General features: G+C 41.9%; 1 non-coding gene across 1 annotated transcript; it reads right to left on the bottom strand.

The window, feature by feature from the left end:
* Nucleotides 1-365: 365 nt before the first annotated feature.
* LOC112708555 (small nucleolar RNA R71) lies at nucleotides 366-473 on the bottom strand. Its single transcript, XR_003156409.1, has one exon. It is a non-coding gene; the product is annotated as a small nucleolar RNA R71 (small nucleolar RNA).
* Between the last annotated feature and the right edge of the window lie 8,858 nt (nucleotides 474-9,331).

Below are 9,331 nucleotides of genomic sequence, written 5' to 3'. Positions count from 1 at the left end.
AGGTGCTGGGTGACTTTACTGCACCTACTCCCGACTTCTATGGGAGAAGCATCTCTATCCCTGCCATTGGAGCAAACAACTTTGAGCTTAAGCCTCAATTAGTTTCTCTAATGCAACAGAATTGCAAGTTCCATGGACTTCCATTGGAAGATCCTCATCAGTTCTTAGCTGAGTTCTTGCAAATCTGTGACACTGTCAAGACTAATGGGGTTGACCTTGAGGTCTACAGACTTATGCTATTCCCTTTTGCTGTAAGAGACAGAGCTAGGACATGGTTGGACTCACAACCTAAAGAAAGCCTGAACTCTTGGGAAAAGCTAGTCAATGCCTTCTTGGCAAAGTTCTTTCCACCTCAAAAATTGAGTAAGCTTAGAGTGGAAGTCCAAACCTTCAGACAGAAGGAAGGAGAATCCCTCTATGAAGCTTGGGAAAGATACAAACAATTAATCAGAAAGTGTCCCTCTGATATGCTTTCTGAATGGAGCATCATAGGTATTTTCTATGATGGTCTCTCTGAACTATCCAAGATGTCTTTGGATAGCTCTGCTGGAGGATCTCTTCATCTGAAGAAGACGCCTACAGAAGCTCAAGAGCTGATTGAAATGGTTGCAAATAACCAATTCATGTACACTTCTGAAAGGAATCCTGTGAACAATGGGACAAATCAGAAGAAAGGAGTTCTTGAGATTGACACTCTGAATGCCATATTGGCTCAGAACAAAATATTGACTCAGCAAGTCAATATGATTTCTCAAAGTCTGTCTGGAATGCAAAATGCACCAAGCAGTACTAAGGAAGCTTCATCTGAAGAAGAAGCTTATGATCCTGAGAACCCTTCAATGGAAGAGGTGAATTACATGGGAGAACCCTATGGAAACACCTATAATCCTTCATGGAGAAATCATCCAAATCTTTCATGGAAGGATCAACAGAGACCTCAACAAGGTTTCAACAACAATAATGGTGGAAGAAACAGGTTTAGCAATAGCAAGCCTTTTCCATCATCTTCTCAGCAATAGACAGAGAGTTCTAAGCAGAACACCTCTGACTTAGCAACCATGGTCTCTGATCTAATCAAAACCACTCAAAGTTTCATGACTGAAACAAGGTCCTCCATTAGAAATTTGGAGGCACAAGTGGGTCAGCTGAGCAAGAAAATTAACTCCCTCCTAGTACTCTTCCAAGCAATACAGAAGAAAATCCAAAAGGAGAGTGCAAAGCCATCAACATGGCCGAATTTGGAAAGGAGGAAGAGGCAGTGAACGCCACTGAGGAAGACCTCAATGGACGTCCACTGGCCTCCAATGAGTTCCCCAATGAGGAACCATGGGAATCTGAGGCTCAAAATGAGACCATAGAGATTCCATTGGACTTACTTCTGCCATTCATGAGCTCTGATGAGTATTCTTCCTCTGAAGAGGATGAGTATGTCACTGAAGAGCAAGTTGCCAAATACATTGGAGCAATCATGAAGCTAAATGACAAGTTATTTGAAAATGAGACTTGGGAGGATGAACTCCCTTTACTCACCAAAGAACTGGATGACTTGTCTAGGCAGAAGTTACCTCAAAAGAGACAAGATCCTGGGAAGTTTTCATTACCTTGTACCATAGGCACCATGACCTTCAAGAAGGCTTTGTGTGACCTAGGGTCAAGTGTAAACCTCATGCCTCTCTCTGTAATGGAGAAGCTAGGGATCTTTGAGGTGCAAGCTGCAAAAATCTCACTAGAGATGGCAGACAACTCAAGAAAACAAGCTTATGGACTTGTAGAGGATATTCTGGTAAAAGTTGAAGACCATTACATCCCTGCTGATTTCATAGTCCTAGAGACTGGGAAGTGCATGGATGAATCCATCATCCTTGGCAGACCCTTCCTAGCCACAGCAAAGGCTGTGATTGATGTTGATAGAGGAGAATTGATCATTCAAGTGAATGAAGAATCCTTTGTGTTTAAGGCTCAAGGATATCCCTCTGTCACCATGGAGAGGAAGCATGAAGAGCTTCTCTCAAAACAGAGCCAAACAGAGCCCCCACAGTCAAACTCTAAGTTTGGTGTTGGGAGGCCACAACCAACTTCTAAGTTTGGTGTTGAACCCCCACATTCAAACTCTAAGTTTGGTGTTGGGAGGTTCCAACATTGCTCTGAGCATTTCTGAGGCTCCATGAGAGCCCTCTGTCAAGCTAATGACATTAAAGAAGCGCTTGTTGGGAGGCAACCCAATGTTATATTTTATCTATTTTCCTTTGTTATTTTATTTTTTTGTAGGTTGATGATCATGAAAAGTCACAAAATCAATGAAAAAAGCAAAAACAGAATGAAAAATAGAAAGAAAAACAGCACACCCTGGAGGAGAGCGTGCTGGCGTTTAAACGCCAGTAAGGCTAGCTGTTGGGCGTTTAACGCCCAGTCTGGCACCATTCTGGGCGTTTAACGCCAGAAAGGGGCACCAGACTGGTGTTAAACGCCAGAAAAGGGCAAGAAGCTGGCGTTAAACGCCAGAAATGGGCACCAGCCCGGCGTTTAACACCAGAATTGGCTCAAAACGCATGTTTGCATGCCATTTGGTGCAGGGATGACTTTTCCTTGACACCTCAGGATCTGTGGACCCCACAGGATCCCCACCTACCCCACCACTCTCTCTCTTCTTCTTTACCCATTTACCAATCACCTCAACACCTCTTCCCCAAAAACCCTTCACCTATCAAATCACATCTTTCTCTTCACCACTCACATCCATCCTTCATAAAACCCCACCTACCTCACCATTCAAATTCAAAACACTTTCCCTCCCAAACCCACCCTCACATAGCCGAACCATAAGCCCCCCCCACCCCTATATAAACCCATCTTCACTCTTTCATTTTCACACAACCTAAACACTACTTCTCCCCCTTTTGGCCGAAACACATAGCCATCTCCTTCTCCTCCATTTCTTCTTCTTCTACTCTCTTCTTTTTTCTTTTGCTCGAGGACGAGCAAACCTTTTAAGTTTGGTGTGGTAAAAGCATTGCTTTTTTTTTTCATAACCATTTATGGCATCCAAGGCCGGAGAAACCTCTAGAAAGAGGAAAGGGAAGGCAAAAGCTTCCACCTCCGAGTCATGGGAGATGGAGAGATTTATCTCAAGGGTGCATCAAGACCACTTCTATGAAGTTGTGGCCTTGAAGAAGGTGATCCCCGAGGTCCCTTTTTCACTCAAAAAGAGTGAATATCCGGAGATCTGACATGAGATCCGAAGAAGAGGTTGGGAAGTTCTTACCAACCCCATTCAACAAGTCGGAATCTTAATGGTTCAAGAGTTCTATGCCAATGCATGGATCACCAAGAACCATGATCAAAGTGTGAACCCGGATCCAAAGAATTGGCTTACTATGGTTCGGGGGAAATACTTGAATTTTAGTCCGAAAAATGTAAGGTTGGCATTCAACTTGCCCATGATGCAAGGAGATGAACATCCTTACACTAGAAGGGTCAACTTTGATCAAAGGTTGGACCAAGTCCTCATAGACATATGTGAAGAGGGTGCCCAATGGAAGAGAGATTCAAGAGGAAAGCCGGTTCAATTGAGAAGGCATGACCTCAAACCCGTGGCTAGAAGATGGTTAGAGTTCATCCAACGCTCAATCATTCCCACTAGCAACCGGTCTGAAGTTACTATAGACCAGGCTATCATGATTCATAGCATCATGATTGGAGAAGAAATAGAAGTTCATGAGGTTATAGCTCAAGAACTTTATAAGGTGGCGGACAAGTCCTCTACCTTGGCAAGGTTAGCCTTTCCTCATCTCATTTGTCACCTCTGTTATTCAGTTAGAGTTGACATAGAGGGAGACATCCCCATTGATGAGGACAAGCCCATTACTAAGAAGAGGATGGAGCAAACAAGAGACCCCTCTCATCATCAAATCCCTGAGATGCCTCAAGGGATGCACTTTCCTCTACAAAACTATTGGGAGCAACTAAACACCTCCCTAGGAGAATTGAGTTCCAACATGGGACAACTAAGGGTGGAGCACCAAGAACACTCCATCATCCTCCATGAAATTAGAGAAGATCAAAGAATCATGAGAGAGGAGCAACAAAGACAAGGAAGAGACATTGAGGAGCTCAAGCACTCCATAGGATCTTCAAGAGGAAGAACAAGCCGCCATCACTAAGGTGGACCCGTTCTTTAATTTCCTTGTTCTTTATTTTCCTGTTTTTCGAATTTCGGTGCTTATGTTTATCTATGTTTGTGTCTTGTGATCATTAGTGTCCTAGTGTCTATGCCTAAAAGTTATGAATGTCCTATGAATCCATCACCTCTCTTAAATGAAAAATGTTCTTAATTGAAAAAGATAAGAATTGCATGAATTTTGAATTTTATAACAGTTTAATTATTTTGATGTGGTGGCAATATTTTTATTTTCTGAATGTATGCTTAAACAGTGCATATGTCTTTTGAATTTGTGGTTCATGAATGTTGGCTCTTGAAAGAATGATGAAAAAGGAGACATGTTACTGAGGATCTGAAAAATCATAAAAATGATTCTTGAAGCAAGAAAAAAGCAGTGAATACAAAAAAAAAAGAGAGAAAATTTCGAAAAAAAGGGAGAAAAAGAAAAAGAAAGAAAAAGAAAGAAATAAAGTTGTGATCCAAGGCAAAAAGAGTGTGCTTAAGAACCCTGGACACCTCTAATTGGGGACTCTAGCAAAGCTGAGTCACAATCTGAAAAGGTTCACCCAATTATGTGTCTGTGGCATGTATGTATCCGGTGGTAATACTGGAAGACAGAGTGCTTTGGGCCACGGCCAAGACTCAATAAGTAGCTGTGTTCAAGAATCATCATACTTAACTAGGAGAAACAATAACACTATCTGGATTCTGAGTTCCTAAAGAAGCCAATCATTCTGAATTTCAAAGGATAGAGTGAGATGCCAAAACTATTCAGAGGCAAAAAGCTAAAAGCCCCGCTCATCTAATTAATACTGATCTTCATAGATGTTTTTGGAATTCATTGCATATTCTCTTCTTTTTATCTTATTTGATTTTCAGTTGCTTGAGGACAAGCAACAATTTAAGTTTGGTGTTGTGATGAGCGGATAATTTGTACGCTTTTTGGCATTGTTTTTAGTATATTTTTAGTATGATCTAGTTAGTTTTTAGTATATTTTTATTAGTTTTTAGTTAAAATTCACTTTTCTGGACTTTACTATGAGTTTGTGTGTTTTTCTGTGATTTCAGGTATTTTCTGGCTGAAATTGAGGGACCTGAGCAAAAATCTGATTCAGAGACTGAAAAGGACTGCAGATGCTGTTGGATTTTGACCTCCCTGCACTCGAAGTGGATTTTCTGGAGCTACAGAAACCCAATTGGCGCGCTCTCAACGGCGTTGAAAAGTAGAAATCCTGGGCTTTCCAGCAATATATGATAGTCCATACTTTTCCCAAGATTTGATGGCCCAAACCGGCGTTCAAAGTCACCCTCAAGATTTCCAGCGTTAAACGCCGAAACTGGCACCAAAGTGGGAGTTAAACGCCCAAACTGGCACAAAAGCTGGCGTTTAACTCCAAGAAGAGTCTCTACACGAAAATGCTTCAATGCTCAGCCCAAGCACACACCAAGTGGGCCCGGAAGTGGATTTTTATGTCATTTACTCATCTCTGTAAACCCTAGGCTACTAGTTCTCTATATATAGGACCTTTTTTACTATTGTAGAGAAGAGCTTTTGATCATGTTTTTATGATTGAACCCTCTTTGGGAGGCTGGCCATTCGGCCATGGCTAGACCTTGTTCTTATGTATTTTCAACGGTGGAGTTTCTACACACCATAGATTAAGGTGTGGAGCTCTGCTGTACCTCGAGTATTAATGCAATTACTATTGTTCTTCTATTCAATTCCACTTGTTCTTGTTCTAAGATACCACTTGTTCTTCAACTTGATGAATGTGATGATCCGTGACACTCATCATCATTCTCACCTATGAACGTGTGACTGACAACCACCTCCGTTCTACCTTAGATTGGGTGAATATCTCTTGGATTCCTGATACACAACGCATGGTTGATCGCCTGACAACCGAGTGCTCGCCTGACAAACGAGCCAGCCATTCCGTGAGATCAGAGTCTTCGTGGTATAGGCTAGAACTGATGGTGGCATTCAAGAGAATCTGGAAGGTCTAACCTTGTCTGTGGTATTCTGAGTAGGATTCAATGACTGAATGACTGTGACGTGCTTCAAACTCCTGAAGGCGGGGCGTTAGTGACAGATGCAAAAGAATCACTGGATTCTATTCCGGCCTGATTGAGAACCGACAGATGGATAGCCGTGCCGTGACAGGGTGCGTTGAACATTTCCACTGAGAGGATGGGAGGTAGCCACTGACAACGGTGAAACCCTTGCATAAGCTTGCCATGGAAAGGAGTAAGAAGGATTGGATGAAGACAGTAGGAAAGCAGAGAGATGGAAGGGACAAGCATCTTCATACGCTTATCTGAAATTCCCACCAATGAATTACATAAGTATCTCTATCTTTATCTTTATGCTTTATTCGTATATCACCCATATCCATTTGAGTTTGCCTGACTAAGATTTACAAGGTGACCATAGCTTGCTTCATACCAACAATCTCTGTGGGATCGACCCTTACTCGCGTAAGGTTTATTACTTGGACGACCCAGTACACTTGCTGGTTAGTTGTGCGAAGTTGTGTTTATGCCATGGTATTGAACACCAAGTTTTTTGGGTTCATCACCGGGGATTATTTGATTTGTGAAAAGTATTGATCACAATTTCGCGCTACCAGACCTCTTATCCTTATTGAGTCTGTCTTTATTTGTTGGTCATGGTATAAACAGTGCTCCTGGCCTGCCTAAGTCTTGAGCTTTCAAGGGGTCGGGCTCAAGCAATTCATGGCCTTTGTTTTGACATCGGGTACTCGATGTGTTCTTGAAAATTTGAACGTTGCCCCCTTAAATGAAGGGCGAACGTTGCGCGACAGTTTTCTTGGGATCTGCACACGTCTTTAAGAGGGGGTTGAAAGGACTTTTTTGCCCATTCTATCTTATAAAAACACTTTAGTTCTTCTTCTTCTTCTTTTCCACATTTTTGAAAGTCTTTCGTTGCTTCCCTCTTCGCAAAGAACCTTTTATTTCTCCTTCTTTCCTTACTCCGTTACCACTCTTAGTTCCAAGATTTCTCCATCTTGGGTCCTCTGAAGATCTTGCTTTGCTGTGTGGAGGGGAGCGTCCGTGTTTACTGCTGTCGGACGTGCTTTTTTCTTTCTCCAAATCTTCATTAAGATTGGTATTATTGATCCTTACTCCTTTTTACATAACTATTTCTTTGGTCCTTTTGAGTTTATTTGCATTGAGGTGACCTTTGGGTAGTAGTAGAGTTTCTTTGCATGGTTGGTTTTGTGTGTATCTTTGAAACTTTTCTTTGGAAAAAATGTTGACTGCTGCTATTTTGTCTAAAAACTCCTTTTTGAAACTGTTTTTATTGATTGAGATCACTATTGGCTATCTGGACATGCTTCTAAAATTTTTGTGGAATTGTAGCCGTTTTGTTGATTGCATTTATATTGCCCCTAATGTTGTCGCTACTGTACAATGATGTTGCCACTGATAGTATAGGAAGGTCGCCATTTCGACGCTTTCTGTATGTAAAAGATCTTTGAAATTGCGTTCTTTGGTTTGACTTGCTTTTGCCTGACTTCTTTTGAACGACGTCCGAGCTCTTTTCAGTAATATTTTCTTTATTTTGTATTTGTAGGTGTAGCTTTTATGTTGCGATCTGTCATTCTCAATATGTCAACCGAAATTTTTCCTAATCTCTTAAATTGGATAGATACTCCTGTCCTTTTCTCTGTTCCCATAGTCGATAAAGAGTACTGCGAGGTATTCCATAGGCATCATAGGTTATGTGAGAATAGAGAGAATGAGAGAAATTACGAGTTGGTAGTACTCGATCTCGAGGAAAGAGTGTGCTTTTCTCCTTTAGATGAGTCGGAACGCCCATTTTTCTATGCACACGACTGCCTCTTCACCAAATTAGGAATTTCACTTTCCTTTTCTGATTTTGAAACAAATATTCTTTGGACTTGTAATGTTGCTCCTTCTCAACTTTACCCAAATTTCTGTGCTTTCTTAAAAAAATTTCAGCTTCTATGTCAGGAGCTTGATGTCCCACCTTCTGCTAATGCCTTCTTTCATCTTTTCGTGTTGACCAAACCCGGGTCATCAAAAGAGAAGACTTCTTGGTTTTTCTTTCGCGTTGTTCAATGTAGAAAAGTTTTTCTATTTTCGATGAGTCCTTCCACAACTTAAAGAACTATTTTTTTAAAACTCGAGCTGTAGAGGGTATCCAGCCTTTGTTTTTAGATGAAAATGATGAGCCTTCTTTTCCGTGATACTGGGAGAAAATACCGGTGATAGCTAAGTACAACGTAGAAGCCTTAGATGAGATTGAAAAATGTTTGGTGGACGTGTTGGAAGAGTGCTGGGGTCGGGCTCCTCACTTGGAACACGGTCCGAGTTAGGTAGCTTTGCGACCTTTAGCCTTTATGACTCCTTAGTTGTAAGTTGTTTAACTAATGTGCCTTTTATCCTTGTTTTTCAGAGACCATGGCTCCCAAGACTGCAGCGATGAAACACCTGCGCCAAACTCAAAAGACTGTCGTGGCTCGTGGTCTTCAAGATAAAGAGGCTGGAAGTGTTTCTTCCTGTCCTTCCTGAAGAAGTCGAATTCAGACCCTTTAGCTCAAAAGAAGATCATTCCTACTCCAACAAGTCGGCTAATCTCTCTTGACCCTCCTTCAAAGAGTTCTATTACTCCTCCTTCTCCCTCATCTTTCGAGCCTCCCCCCAAAGAGACAAAAGACTGTTGGAGAAGGGAGTATTTACGACAAGGGTTTGACGGGCTTTCCTGGAGTGAAAGAAATATTCTCCCTCACAGTCGCATCAGTATGGATGATGTGGCTATCCAGAATCACCTCCAACTTATGGCCTAAAATAGTATTCAGATTCCGGGAATATGCACATCTTTGTCCAAAGAGTTGAGAAAGACTCCCCTTAGTGCCACTCAAAGCTCTCTTGATGTAACCCGAGCTGAGGTGGAGGGACTAAAGGAATTGAAAAATGAGTGGGAGAGGAGAGGGCCAACTGAGGTCCGACCTAGAAAAAGCTCAGCCTGGGGTAAGACGGCGGAGGCTGCCGCGACTATGGCAGATGGGGTGAAAAGAGGGCGGAAAGGAGTTATACCCAGATTTATGGAGAAAAGCTCAACCTTCAAAAGGAGTTAAAAAATACTAGAGAGGAATATGCTTCTCTTCAAGAGTCTGTGGTCGA

The sequence above is a fragment of the Arachis hypogaea genome, chromosome 8 (assembly GCF_003086295.3).
Source record: "Arachis hypogaea cultivar Tifrunner chromosome 8, arahy.Tifrunner.gnm2.J5K5, whole genome shotgun sequence".
Taxonomy (NCBI): domain Eukaryota; kingdom Viridiplantae; phylum Streptophyta; class Magnoliopsida; order Fabales; family Fabaceae; genus Arachis; species Arachis hypogaea.
The sequence above is the reverse complement of the archived record's forward strand: the minus strand, read 5'-3'. Positions and strand labels throughout refer to the sequence as shown.